The sequence below is a fragment of the Herpailurus yagouaroundi genome, unplaced genomic scaffold (genome assembly GCF_014898765.1).
Source record: "Herpailurus yagouaroundi ecotype Mexico unplaced genomic scaffold, PumYag 164, whole genome shotgun sequence".
In the NCBI taxonomy this organism is placed as follows: domain Eukaryota; kingdom Metazoa; phylum Chordata; class Mammalia; order Carnivora; family Felidae; genus Herpailurus; species Herpailurus yagouaroundi.
This window is the reverse complement of record NW_024412405.1, coordinates 46,436,955-46,452,216: the sequence shown is the minus strand read 5'-3', so window position 1 is coordinate 46,452,216 and position 15,262 is coordinate 46,436,955. Positions and strand designations below refer to the sequence as shown.

The window sequence follows — 15,262 nt, the reverse complement described above, 5'->3', positions numbered from 1 at the left end:
TATATATATATATATATATATATATATATATATATAATATAGAATATTATTCCGCCTTAAAAAAGATGTTTCTGTCCTTTGTGACAAAGTGGATAATTCTAGAGAGCTATATGATAAGTGAAATAAACCAGACAAAGACAAATAATGTATGGTCTCCATGATATGTGGGAAAAGAAAAAAGACAACTTATAGAAACAAAGTAGAAAAGTGGTTTCCAGGGGCTAGAGGATGGTAGAAATGGGTTGAGTTTGGTAAAAGGGTACAAACTTTTCAATTATAATATGAGTAAGGTTTGAGGATCTGATGTATAGCATGGTGACTGTAGTTGATATTACCATATATGGAATTATATAATACTGTGTAATTGAAATTTGCTAAGAGAACTTAAGAGAAAAAGAAAAGATAAACATATAAGGTGATGGATGTGTTAATTAACTTAATTATGGGAAGCCTTTAATAATATATACCTATATAAAATTATCACACTATACACTTTAAATATATTGCAGCTTTATTTGTCAATTATATCTCAACAAAGTTGAAAAAATAACGTGAAATTTGGGGTAATAACAAAGGCATAAAATGCTAATTTGAGTGTAGCATCAGCCTTAGTAAGAGATGTAGTGTGCCAAGACGGCCATTTTGTATTGGGGTAAAGTTATAATAGTGGTAGCCTACTCACTCAGTTTCATATTCTTCATTAGGAAAAAAGGACAAGGATTCACCATGTTATTCACTCAACTTGAAAATTCTTCATAAAGGTGAAAACTGAAAGTTTTGGGCCACACTTTTGAGAACTGTAGGAAAATTCCTTTTTTTCCCCCTTTTTTTTCTTCTTTATTTGGAAGAACAAAAGCTCAAGATACGAATCTGACAAGGAATACCTAATATAAGGTGATCCTTTCAGGACCTGTTAGGTTAAGCAGCAGCATTTAGAGATACAGTTGGATGCCAACATTTTAAGGTTATAGCTGAATAAATGCATGGTGCTGATGCTGTTCAAGGGCTTTACAACAGAGAGGAAAAATTTCCAGAGGAAGATTAACAACTATCTAGAAGACTTGGGCAGCAAAGTAAGACAAAAATAAGATGTAGGGAATTTCATAGTGAAAGAAATTATGAAAATGTGGGGAAAGGGAAACCTTTGTGCACTGTTGGTGGGAATGTAAATTGGTACACCCACTGTGGAAAACAATATGGAGTTTCCTCAAAAAATTAAGAATAGAATAGTTACCAACTACCATGTGATCCATCAATCTCACTTCTTGATTTATCTGAGGGAAATGAAAACACTAACTCAAAAAGATATATGCACCCCCATGTTTATTGAAGCATGATTTACAGTAGCTTAGACATGGAAGCCATGGAAGCAACCTAAGTGTCACTGATAGATGAATGGATAAGGAAAATATAATTTAGTCATAAAAAAGAAGAAAACTTGCCATTTGTGACAATATGTTGGACACAGAGGGCATTATGCTAAATGAAATAAATCATAGAGAAAGAAAAATACCATATTATCTCACTTATATGTGGAATCCGAAAAACAAACAAGCAAAGAAAACAAACTTGTAGATACAGAAAATAGATTGATGGTTACCAGAGGTTGGGGGGAGAGGAAGTGGGCTAAAAGGGTGAAGATGGTCAAAGGGTATAAACTTCCAGTTATAAAATAAATATGGTGGTATAATGTATAGCATGGTGACTATAGTTAATAATACGGGGGTGCATATTTAAAAGTTGCTTAAAGAGTAGATCTTAAACACTCTTATCACAAGAAATAAAAATTATAACTATGCATGCTGACAGGTGTTAGTTAACTAGACCTATTGTGATCATTTTGAAATATTTACAAATATCAAATCACTATATTGTGCACATGAAACTAATACAGTTTTATATAGCAATTAGACTTTAAATTAAAAATGGAAGGAATTGGATTTTTATCATGTAAGTCATACAAATATAAATCTATCATTAAGGTGAGGGGAGGCAGAGGGTAAGGAAGGAACAAGTAGATGTCCTTCACTTACACGAATAGATTCTTTCTTAGCATGCGGGTTTTCTCCCCTTGGCTTAACACTATTATGATGAAGGTATAGCCTCTTGGAAAACAAACATAAGGGATTAAGTGGACTTCTTTCTATGAGTAAAAGAGAAAGATGATGCCAAAGTCGTTGCATTTTCCATGTTCTTATACTAGCAACAGATTTTTCAGCTCTTCAAACCTCTTTGTGTAATGATAATTGTTTTAATAGAATTAAGCTGAAGTATCATCTGAGCTGGTGGAATGTATACATGGGTGTGTGATATAACCCCAGATGGAAAATTCCTGATGTTCTGGATACTATACTTTATAAAATAAATTTGTTTTTATTACTAGTTTTATAAGCACTAATGATATTGATGCGTTTATTAAAACAAGTACATATTTTATTTAGAAATGGCTACCACATAATTAGCCAAATTTATTATTTATTTAATGACTAAAAACTTAGCATTAAATATTAAGCTAGCAATGACCCCACCTTCAACTATTTTGCAACTGACCTTTGCTTTCATGGTATTTATTAAATTAACTTATTTATTAAATAAACTGTCTAAACGTATTAAATAAAATATATTCCTGTATCAGTTAAGAGTTTTAAGGTCAAATGACTAAAAGCTCTACTATATTTATTTAAGCCAATCCAGAATCTTGTTGTCTCCCATTACTGAATTGTCCAAGGAGATATGGCATCAGGCCATCTTTCTTCGTATTACACTCTCTGACAGCCCAAATGCTCATGTATCTACCAATACATTAATAAATTAGGTAACAGTTATTGAGTACTTACTAGATTTCTGGCACTGTTCTAAGGTGTTTATGTATAATAACTAATACAACAATTCTCTAAAGTGAATTTCTCATTAGTAGAATGAGCTAGCATTGCAAGGAAAACAGGCTGGTTCCGTATTCATAATTATATCACTGCCCTGGCTTACAAAAATATAAACAAATTAAAAAATCAATGAAAATTCTTGGAAAGCATTTTTATATATGTCAACGAACTACAGAACACACAGTGAAGGAATAAGAATATGTATCTTCTTCTTGCCTAGAGATTCTCATCTGCAAGGAAGTTGCCAACTTTGCCTCTACTTGCATAAAACTGAAAACTTGTCCAATCATCTAGATCTGTCTCCTTGAGGCATGAGGCTATCTTCCAGGTTTTTAGATGCTAATTGGGTATCCCCCATTATATCTATTCCCCATAAATATTCACATTTAACCATTAGCCTAGGAAGAGAGAAATGGGGAATCTTCTGGAACTCTCATGGCAGCAGCAGCATTCACCCCATATAAAACTGTGTTCTGGATGAGGTTGCCCAGATAAATTTGAATTCCAGATAAACATCAATTACTACTCTTTTAATATAAATATGTCCCACAAACTATTTAGTACATAATTATACCATGAAATATTCAATGCTTCTCTGAAATTCAATTTTAACTGGGTGTCCTGATTTTATCTGCCATTGTTAGTACAGGCAACATTTTAATTATGTATCCTTTTAAGGCTGGTTCACCAGTCTCTTCAAGAGAAAGCATAAGGATGGGTCGATTGTTAGCTTTTGATCTTTCATTATTATTCTACAGATATTTTGTATGAGTCAACAATAATCCTAAAAAGACTCAAAGTAATATCAAATCATTTTCAAGTGTTCTATGTTATCTCCTTAAATAGATTCTTTTAAATTCACAAGTTCCACTTTGCTTAAAATCATCCAAAGACTACCCATTGCCTAGAGAAATGTTCTCTATTTTTTCAAGTATACGTAACATCCAGTGTTATATTAGTCTCAGGTATTCAATATAATTATTCCACAATTCTACACATTTCTCAGTGCTCCTCAAAACGAGTATACCCTTAATCCCCTTCACCTATTTAACCCATCCCTTCACTCACCTCCCCTCTGGCAAGCACCAGTTTGTTCTCTGTATTTAAGAGGCTGGTTTTTTTGTTTGTTGGTCTCTTTTTTTCTTTGTTCATTTGTTTTGTTTCTTAAATTCCACATATGAGTGAAATTATATGGCTTTTGTCTTTGGCTGACTGATTTATTTCACTTACCTACACCCTCAAAATCTATCCATATTGTTGCAAATGGCAAAAGTCACATTCCTTTTTATAGCTTAGTACTATTCCATTGTATATATATAACACTTCTTTTTTTTTTTTTTTAACGTTTATTTATTTTTTTGGGACAGAGAGAGACAGAGCATGAACGGGGGAGGGGCAGAGAGAGAGGGAGACACAGAATCAGAAACAGGCTCCAGGCTCTGAGCCATCAGCCCAGAGCCCGACGTGGGGCTCGAACTCACGGACCGCGAGATCGTGACCTGGCTGAAGTCGGACGCTTAACGACTGCACCACCCAGGCGCCCCTATATAACACTTCTTTATCCACTCATCTGTCAGGGGACACTTGGACTTGTTTCCCTATCTTGGCTATTGTAAATAATGCAATAAACACAGGGATGCCTATATCTTTTCAAACTAGTATTTATTTTCTTTGGATAAAGATCCAGTAGTGGAATTACTGGATCATATGGTGATTCCATTTTTAATTTTCTGAGGAAACTTCATACTATTTTCCACAGTAGCTGTACGAGTTTACACTCCCATCAACAGTGCAGTAGTGTTCCTTTCTCTCCACGTCCCTATCAGCACTTGTTATTTTTTTGTCTTTTTATTGTAGCCATTTTGACAGATGTAAGGTATTGTGGTTTTGATTTGCATTTCCCTGATAATTAATGATGTTGAGCATCTTTTCATGTGTATGATGGCCGTCTCTATGTCTTTAGAAAACTGTCTATTCAGATCCTCTGCCCACTTTTTTAATTGGATTCTTTCTTTCTTTCTTTCTTTCTTTCTTTCTTTCTTTCTTTCTTGGTATTGAGTTGTAGAAATTCTTTATTTTGGATATTAACCCCTTATTGAGTTTATGATTTGCAAATATTTTCTCAGTAGATTGCTCTTTGGTTTTGTTGATGGTTTCCTTCGCTGTGCAGAAGAAGGTCTGGCACATAAATGTCTTTACAATCTGTACCCTGCCTACATTGCTCACATTATTTCTCAGCTTTCCTTTTCATGCCACACTAGTTCCAGCTCCGTGAATTATTTTATACTTCCTAAACACAAATTTGACGGATGTTTTGCTATGTTCTCTCTGCCTTAAATAACTACCTCCCCTTTATCACAATCCTTTCATCCTTCATGATTTCTTGTGTGTGTGCCAACCGTGTAGTCTACACTCATCTATTATAAATATTTTAGTACACAACTTTTACATTCCTATTTCTACAACTAGATTGTTATTCCCTCGAGATCAGGTACCATATCTTCATATTCTTTATATTCTGTAGAACATAGAGCATAAGTTACCAAATCCTAGGCATTCAATGAATGAATAAATGAAAGAATAAAGAATAACTAAATTGTCTCTAACCAAGCCAAGAAACATCTGGCTACAGCAGGATGTAGAAAACATTTCTTCCCTCCATTTCTTAAATCTTCCTGTTGTTTCCAGACAACATTTTGTTCATCATTCAAAATGAAAGTAGAAGACATGATATATACAGCTGTTTAATTATCATATACATTCTTTCAGTGATACCATTGCCCTTTTTTTTTTTGAGCAAAAAGCAGAGTGAAATATTTTTTCAGTGTGACAGAAAACAAATAGGAGAAACATCAATGTCACATCATCCTGATTGCCTGTTCTGTATTGTGCAGACAGGACTTTATCTGCTGAAAACCTTTCTAGTTCTGCAGAGTAGTTATCTTTAATGAACACTTTTTTGAGCATACTAAATAAAGACCTTGGCATATGGCATATAACTCAGAATGACTCATTCTGCCTAGTTTGCAAGTAATCAAACATGTCTACCCCTCCTCCCCACCAAGTTATGAGATTAGTAGGTAGGATTTTAACGGACAACAGTTCTGCAGAATCTTTTTAAAAATCTTATTGAACTAGCAATAGCAATAATCTCATTACATGGATGAGGCATGAGTTAAAGTTACAATCTGCATATTAAAATGTCATGGGGCAATGATATAACAGAAAATGGTAGAAAGAATGAACTGTGATGCTTTAAGAAAAAACAGGGAGAACTATCAATTTAAAATATCAAGGGATAAAAAAATTATATCGTGTATATTGTTTTAGTGATTTTAGTGTTGTTTAGGTTAAAATTAAAACCATTACAGTAAAGCTCTCATGACTTATCTTCCTGTTTAAGGAAAGGGTAGAAAGATAAAATGGCGAAAGTGTAAAAATTTGCTTAAAACAGGAGATTTTTTTCTAGTTTGAAACATTAAAGACTAACTGGCACTAAATATTACCAGAAACTGAATAATTAATTTGAAGCAGAGTCCAGAGTTACTTTTGCAGCTTAGGGGTCAAGATAAGTAGAAATATAAATTTAAAAAGTGAAATGAATACATCATATAATGTGTGTTTTTATTATAAGTTTTAAAGAAAATAAAGCAGTAAGAATGTTATATCAAATTAAAATCAATATTTCATTATTTAAAAGAAGACTACTTTTTAGAGCACTTCTAGGTGCAGAGCAAAATTGAATGGAAAGTACAGAGAGTTCCCATATGCTTCCTGACACAACATATGCACAGCCTCCTCCATTATCACCACCCTATACCAGAGTGGTACGCTTGTTATAATGGATGAACCTACACTGGCAAATTATTCTCCCCCAAAGTCCATAGTAAACATTAGGATTCAGTCTTGGTGTTCTATGGATGGATTTTGATAAATGTATATGATGTATTCAGTGTTACTGTACCACATAGAATAGTTTCACTGCTTTCAAAATCCTCCGTGCTTCCCTATCTATCTCTGTCTCCCTCCAACCCCTGGCAACCACTGATCTTTTAGGTGTTTCCATATTTATGCCATTTATGGAATGTCATATAATTGAAATCATATCGTGTGTTGGCTTTTCAAACTGGCTTAGTAATTTCACTTATTTTTTTTAATGTTTATTCATTTATGTAGAGAGAGAGATAGAGAGTGAGCAGGGGAGGAGCAGAAAGAGAGGGAGACAGAATCCCAAGCAGGCTCCGCAGCTGTCAGCGCAGAGCCCGACATGGGTCTCCAACCCACAAACCGTGAGATCATGACCTGAGCTGAAACCAAGAGTTGGGTGCTTAACCGACTGAGCCCCCCAGGCACCTCAGTAATTTCACTTATTAATATGCATTTAAGTTTCCTCCATTTCTTTTCATGGTTTGATAGCTCATTTCTTTTTAGTGCTAAATAATATGCCAGTGTCTGGATGTACCATGGTTTCTTTATCCTTTCATAACCTGAAGGACATCTCAGTTTCTTCCAAAGTTTGGCAATTATGAATAAAGCTGCTACAAGCATCCCTGTGCAGATTTTTGTGTGTACATAAATTTTCAACTCCTTTAGGTAAATACTAAGGAGCATAATTACTGAAACATATGGTAAGAATGTGTTTAGTTTTGTAAGAAACCACCAAACTGCTTTCCAAAGTGGCTGTACCATTTTGTACTCCGACCAGTAATGAATGAGAGCTCCTGTTGCCCACATCCCCGCCAGCATGTGCTGTTACTGTTTTGGATTTTCTTCATTTTAATAAATGTGTACTAGTGCCTCATTGTTGTTTTAATTTACAATTTCCTAATGACATCTGGTGTTGAGTATCTTTGCATATACTTATTTGACATTTGCATGTTTTTTTGATGACGTGTCTGTTAAGATCTTTACCCATTTTTTAATCAGGTCATGTGTCTCGTGTGGAATTTTAAGAGTTCTTTGTATATTTTTGATAATAGCCATTTATCACATGTGTTTTGCAAATTTTTTCTCCCACTCTATTGCTTGTCTTTTTATTCTGTTGACAGTTTCATGGAGCAGAAGGTTGTTACTGTCATGAAGACCAGCTTATCACGTATTTCTTTCATGGACTTTGCCTTTGGTTTTGTTTTTAAAAAATAATTGTTACACCAAAAGTCATCTAGAATTTTCTCCTATGTTATGTTCTAAGAGTCTTATATGTTGTTTTTTTTTTTAATTTTACACTTAAGTGTATGGTCTATTTTGATTGATTTTTGTGAATAGTATAAAGTCCGTGTTTAGACTCAATTTTTTACATGTGGATGTCCACCTGTTCCATCACCACTTGGTGAAGAGACCATCTTTGTATCGCTATATTGTCTTCACTACTTTGTCAAAGATCAATTGATTATATTTATGTGCATCTATTCCTGGGTCCTTTATTCTGTTCCATTGATCTATTTGTCTGTTGTTTCATTAATACCACATTATTATGATTACTGTAACTTTATAGTAAGTTTTGAATTCAGGCAGTGTCAGTCTTTCAACTTTGTTCTTTGCTTTCAGTATTGTTTGGCTATTCTGGTTCTTTGGCCTCACTATATAAACTTTAGTACTTAGTAAATATAGAATATATTTTATTCAATAATTGAATATATAATTTTGTGAGCTTCTTTTTCACTTTATAGTTAATTCTCCTACTAATAAAAAATTCTTCATTAGAGCAAGTTTCACCGCTGCATAAAAAGTATACCAGCATAGGTTAATCCATGCTCATATTGTCAATGAATTGTCTTTCATATTTTTTAGTATTCAAAATATTCCTGAGATGAAAATTATGGTTCATAATCATTTTTCCTATTTTGTTAGTTCTTCAGATATTTTCCCCAAGTATAATTACCAAGTCAAAATGCTTGAAATAATTTTTAAAGCTCTTCATATGTATTGTAAAATTGCATCCTAGAAATAATTATAACTCCCAGTAACAATGTGCGTGTGACAGATATAATAGTGTCTGCCTTGTCATGTTCTCAATAGCGTGTTAGACTTTGCTGTATAAATCTCATATTGTGTGTAGTAATAGAAGTTTCCTTCACTCACAAGGCTGAGGGTCTAGAAATGCTAATGAAGAAAATATTTCCCCAAATTTTCAAGGCAGAAAAAATGCAAATAGTCTTATACTTCACATTTTAGCAAACACTTATTTTATTCCATTTACCAATTTAGGATTTGGTCAAGTGTTTTATTTTAATAAGAAAAACAGAATAAAAGATATTATCTTATACAAAGCATGGCACAACTTAATACAAAATAAAATGCCCCTTAATATTTGTTGAAAATTTTTACTATGTTAGGCATTTCTAATTCATTTTCTAATTTAAAACTCCATTCCTTTAAAATGAGGGAGTAAGGGGTGGAGGGCCATGTATTTCTGTGATTCTCTTGTTCTCTCTTGCTTTTTTTACTCTCTTGTCACCGGAAAGAATGGAATGGCTTCTTTGGTAAAGTCGGTCATGCCTGGTTGGACAGTTCTTTCTCGGGAATGAGGTCTAACTAGCATATGGTATATGATTCACTGTGTTCATTGCCGTACAATTTATAAGATCAGGCATGTGTGATAATCTCATCTTGTGGTTTCATGTGAAGAGGTCCATTCACTTGCTTATAGACATAAATCACAATTGTGAAGATAAGGTTTACCTATAATAAGAGAGATATTTTGGTTTCCTTATGCTACCTTCTTCTATCTCTACTGATTATGAGTTCATCTAGGAAACAAACTGTGTTATTTATTAGGCCCTTCTCACTCCACCAAAAGTAGGTTCTAATTTTAGCCTTGTTTTATAGTTTTAAAATATCTAGTTCATTATAGTTCAACATGTGAGAGACCAGGCAATTGATGAAACCAAAGTTTATAGTCAGGTTCTTCCTAATTGAAAAGACTATGCCTGTAAGCAGTTCACTGTACTATCTCTTTTAAAAGAATATAATTTAATGATCAAGTTAGACACACAGACCAGACACGTAAATGGAATGAACAATGACTGTCTTAGTGCCTTGGAGTCATGGATGTTTCCAGGATTGGGGAAATAAAAATCTTGTTTAGCTTAGAACATTGGAGTATAATGTAAAATTCTGTGCATTCATTAAAGTCCCCTTTTGCATATTTAAAGAGAAATGAAGAATTTTCATTGTTAATTTTACAGCAGCTTCTATGATACAAGTCAGATAAGTTATATCTACAACAGTGTGAAAGCACTCAGATGTTTGCTTGCTTTCTTTTGATCAAAGAGGAGTTTTCTTTTAGAATAGAAAGAAAGTTTATCTTGAGAATAGTAAATTGTTCAGAGTATTGGGAAATGACTTTCTTTTAATGCGTAGCCTAAACGTGCTTATTTTATATAGGAATATTTACTGTAATGTATTATACCAAATAGCTCTATCATACTTATTCATCTATTTAATTATGCACATAAATATAGAAGAAAGGATCTCCCTGGTCCCTTCCAGCTCAAAAGTTCTATAAGTCTTTGATGGTCTTGGATTTTGGCTGAATATAATTTTATTTCCTCTTTTATTTCTTTATTTCTACTTTTACCTAGACTTACTTCATTAATCTACCACAGCAGGCATGCTTTGGACGAGATATATATATGTATTTTTATGTAAGGCTCAATATTTTTACATATATTACCTTATTCAATAAAACGTTGACATTAGTTCATACAATCTATTTCATCATTTCAGATTTTCATTTTAGTTAGTATTCTTCCTACTCCTAATTCCTTAATCCTCTCTTAGCTCCCTAATTACGAAGTTAGATAGTTTATAAGCAGGCCTGAGTTTCCAAATCAATGTTTGTCATATTTTAATTTTAATGTAAACATTATCTTCGACATGTTTCTGACAAGTTCTGTTATACAAATATGATATGTGGCTGGACAACCATGTGTTATTAGACCCAACTTTATACCTTCTGCTGAAGAATTTTCTTTAGAAAGCATTTGTATCCCAAGGCCATCCCATAATGTGGAAAAAAATGTAAAATCATCTTCACAGCTTAGGACAACTTCATGAAGGAGCCTGGTGTCATGAAAAACATGTGGGTTTTATAGTTAGGGACATCTAGGTTATGAGATGTGTGATCTTGGAAAAATTGCTTAACTTTGTTAATCTACAGCTGTACCACTCATAGAGTAGAGATGACTATACCTACTTTGCAAAACCATTGAAAGGATTTTTAGACACTCTATGCCAGATGTTTGGCATTTAGTTATTGCTCAACAAATTAAAATACTACTTATTCTCTAAAGTCCTCGAGATGTCATATACTCAGTACCTGTCGGCAGGCATATGTCTGAGGCAAGAGGAGGTAGCCAAGAAGCTTTTGTAATACCTCAGCTCTCTTTCTTCATTAATCTAAAGTCTTTTGCTGGTGTATGATTTCGCTTATCTCTGGGGTGCTGCAGTTTTTCTCTGTAAGGAATGATGTTTAACATCAGTTAGATAAATGCCTTACGGTACCTTAAGCTAATCCATTCCTTCTCTTTTGTGCTTTCTCTTTACTAACAATATTAGACAGTTTTCCACTTGACAACAATTTATGCATCTCAGTGTTTCAGATTTCCTGCTGCTCCTGAAGAACATGTACATAATTTACTCCCATAGTAGCAAATACACGTGGACAGAAGGCGTATTCTTGCCAATGGAGATGGGCTAAAACTAAAGAAAGAAACTTTTTTCTTCTTTCTCTAAACACATTGAAGTGCTACAATTGTATGATCTCCACCAAGGAATTACAGAGGAAATAAACATTACTCCTATGAGGTAGTTGAAATTTCTGTACTAGTGTAAGAAGTTTCAATTCATTTGCAATAGCCTAGATACAGTGCTTTCTTAGGATATTTTTAATATCTAGACTTGTCAGCATCAGAAATGTGATTATGACATGTTTAGTTTAACACTTCCTTCTAATTTCTGCTTGGGTAAACAATTCACTTGAATGAAGTTAATAAATAATGCAGTTGTTTGACATTCAATTAGCCATATAATTTTTTTCATTTTGTTTTTCTTACTTCTCACCTGTTATTTGAAGTGTGTGTCATCATTGACTCTCATTATTTATTCCCACATGCAGTGTAGTCACAATACCATGATTTACTTGATTTCTAAAGTTCTCCCATTGCAAAATAATATAAATCATTTTTTTTAAAATAAAGGATCTAATTGTGTACAACTGCAAAAAGGACTTATGTTGTTACTTTTAATTCTATAGATGAATTTTCAATTTTAGCGAATTTATTATCCCTTTCTTAGAATTGTTTTGATTAAATATTAAATTGAGACATAAAAAGCTTATAAAATATGTAGAAGGCATAGAAAATAGATGCAAATTAGGAGATAGAATGTAGCTATTAGCCTTGAAGTCTCCTGCAAATACCTTCCATTTTGCTTCCCTATATTCAATAGACAAGCCTACATCAAACTTTGTATTTATTAACTTTCTCTACTTGATAATTATAACACGAATCTTTCATTTCTCCAATATATTTGCTTATGTTGATTTTGAACTTTACATTAATGGAGTCATAGTATATATGTTCCTTTACAATTGGCTTTTCTTTCCTCAATAATATTTTCCTAAGAGCTATCTGTTCTGTGGCATTCCCCCATGCAGAGGCAATTCTAGCAGACAATAGCCACTGAGTTCGATTGTGACAATAAGTTTACTAAATGGATATACCACAACTTATGTATCCATTCTGTGGTGATGGTCATTTAACTTGTTTTCCATTTTTCTTTTGAGTTCTTTTGGTTTTGCTATCACAACCAATACTGTTATGAACATTGCTCTATATGATATGACATATACAGGCTGTACGTTCCATCTGTATCTCTTACTGTAGTAGTTCTATTCGTTATTTCTCTGTTGTTTCTATTATTTCTCTCTCTTCATTATCTCTCTATTCATTATTTCTCCAACCGAGTAGTGGAAGGAAAGTACCTAAATCATAGGGGTGCTAGAGGGAATGAGATAATAAAAAAGCATTTAATAGGTTATTGAATGCTGTGTAAGTATGAATGATCCTGATGTTTTCTGAACCACATGTACAAGAGGATATATATCTTAGAGTGGGATTTCTGGGTTATAATATATAATGCACCTTAAATTACACCATGGTCAATTGTGAGTAGTCTTCTATTCTCTACTGTCCCTTCTTCCATAGTGATGCCATTTTAGATGGGAACATGATGGTCTACCTGAAGGCTGAATTTCATGGACTCTTTGCGACTATGTAAGAGCTATGTCATTAAGTTCTTGCCTGTGGAATGTCACAAGAAATGGATTCCCTCCTTCTTCTTGTCCTTGAAAAGATTCATAAACGCTCTTTTTGTACCTTTCCCTTTTTCATTTGTGAAGGAATATTAAAATTAGAGCAAATGCCTTGGAGCTGGAGATGAAAGCCACACATTGAAGGTGTCAGAACTACTTTACTAGTTCTGTTCTAATACCTGAGAGAAATACACTTTTCTCTTTTCTCAGGCACTAATTTGGGGGCATCTTTTTTTTTTTCCAGAAGCTATGCCTGTAGCCTAATGAATCAATATGAAGTTGACAAAAGGAGAAAATAATCAAGGTTTTTTTTCAGATGTCTACTTAGGGTTTGTTGGCAGTCAGGAGCAACATTATAGCTGTGTGGGGTAGTGGGGAAGGAAATCCTTCTAAGCCATAAGTAAATTTTGATTAGAAGGAGAGATAATCAGAGGTAAAACTTTGAACCAATTAATGACCACTAGTTAACAATTTGGTCAAATTTTCCTACAAATAAAGGAAAGGTATTAGAGAATTGGAGGTGGTTGGAGGTGAGAAGTATACGCTTGGATCTCTTGGAATTCACTCAAATTGTGACAATAGCTGTGACCCACAAAATGTTCACCAAAGAGCTTTCACCGCAGAAGATGGTGTCAGTGATCTGGTGGACAAAGTCACTGATTATGCAACTATCAGGCAACTTGTGCCAATCACCCTAGTGCATGCACAATAGTCCCTTAGGCTAAGTGGCTATGGCATCAGGATGCAGGTGATATATGAATTAAGCAACTTGGGTTTTCCTTCTTTGATGCTGATCTGGCTACTGCTATTGCAAAGACTTCCAAATCAACAAAGACAAGATAGCCCCCATTATAGCATTAGATCTGGGGAGGACCAGCCAAATGCTTGCTGGTGAAAGATTGATTTCACTGTTCCCTTTTTGTAAGGGAGGAGGCAATGATATATCCCCCTCGGAATAGACACTAACTGTAGCTATGGACTTTTTTCCCTGTCCTACTTCTGACAGAATCACCATGGTTCAACTTCCTGAATTCTGTATTTACTGAAACAGATTCACTCAAAAGGTTCCTTTCACAGTAGAACTATCTTATAAAGAAAGTGGTGAGGCAGTGGGATTCGGTGTTCTTGTGCCCTGCCACCCGTAGTAGCTGAACTGATACAAAAGTGGGAGTCCTTCTAAAACCTCATTTATAGTGCCAGGTGAGAATGATCACATTTTCTTATAAGCGTATACTGAGTTTTATCAAATACTTTGAATTTCATCTAATTTTATCTATCTTTTTTCGGTATCTATTGAGAAGGTCATATAATTTTTTTTTCTTTCATCTTTTAATGAAGTGCATTACTACTATTGATTTTTCTCAAGTGAAACCAACTTTTTTCCTGTCTGAACCCAACTTCATTATACATTACTTCATTATTTTATGTATTCATTATATTATCTTCATTATACGTTACTCATTTCAATTTGCTAAGTATTTCCTTTTGAATTAGGGGGATTTGAGGGGAATAGGACCAGAAGGTACAATCTCCAAATGCTTCAGGCAAAACACACCAAAATGAAAGATGAATTGGAGAGACACAAAAGAGGTAGGAACTTAAATATTGGTGAGAAGTTGGAGGTGGGAGATAAGTAACAGTGAAGACTAAGTGTAGGATGACTTAGGTAATTGGGTAAATGTTGTCAGCAGCAACAAGCTCAAGAGGAATAAATTTTGGTGGAGAGAAAATGAATTCTGTTATGCACACACTGATTTGGTGTATCTGTAGGATATCCAGATAGAGAATTCAATTAAACAAATGGATAAACTGGTGGGGATAAGAGAGAGGTTGTGGCTGATAGGTAGATGTGGGAACCAATAGACTATATATGGAAATAAAAACTCTGATAATGGATAAGGTAATAAGAGAGAATAGGGGTTGGGGCTTCTGGGTGCCTCAGTTGGTTAAGCATCTGACTTTGGCTCAGGTCATGATCTCATGGTTTGTAAGTCCTATGTCAGGCTCTCTTTCAAAAAATAAAATAAAATAAAATAAAATAAAATAAAATAAAATAAAATAAAAT

The 15,262-nt window shown here is 33.9% G+C and overlaps 1 long non-coding RNA gene across 1 annotated transcript in view; it reads right to left on the bottom strand.

The window, feature by feature from the left end:
• Positions 1-10,683: 10,683 nt before the first annotated feature.
• The window catches only part of LOC121037967 (uncharacterized), an 18,736-nt gene continuing 14,157 nt past the window's right edge, over positions 10,684-15,262 (bottom strand). The window contains exon 4 of the long non-coding RNA XR_005794087.1: positions 10,684-11,339. This is a non-coding gene — a long non-coding RNA (uncharacterized LOC121037967). The remainder of the gene's footprint in view (positions 11,340-15,262) is intronic.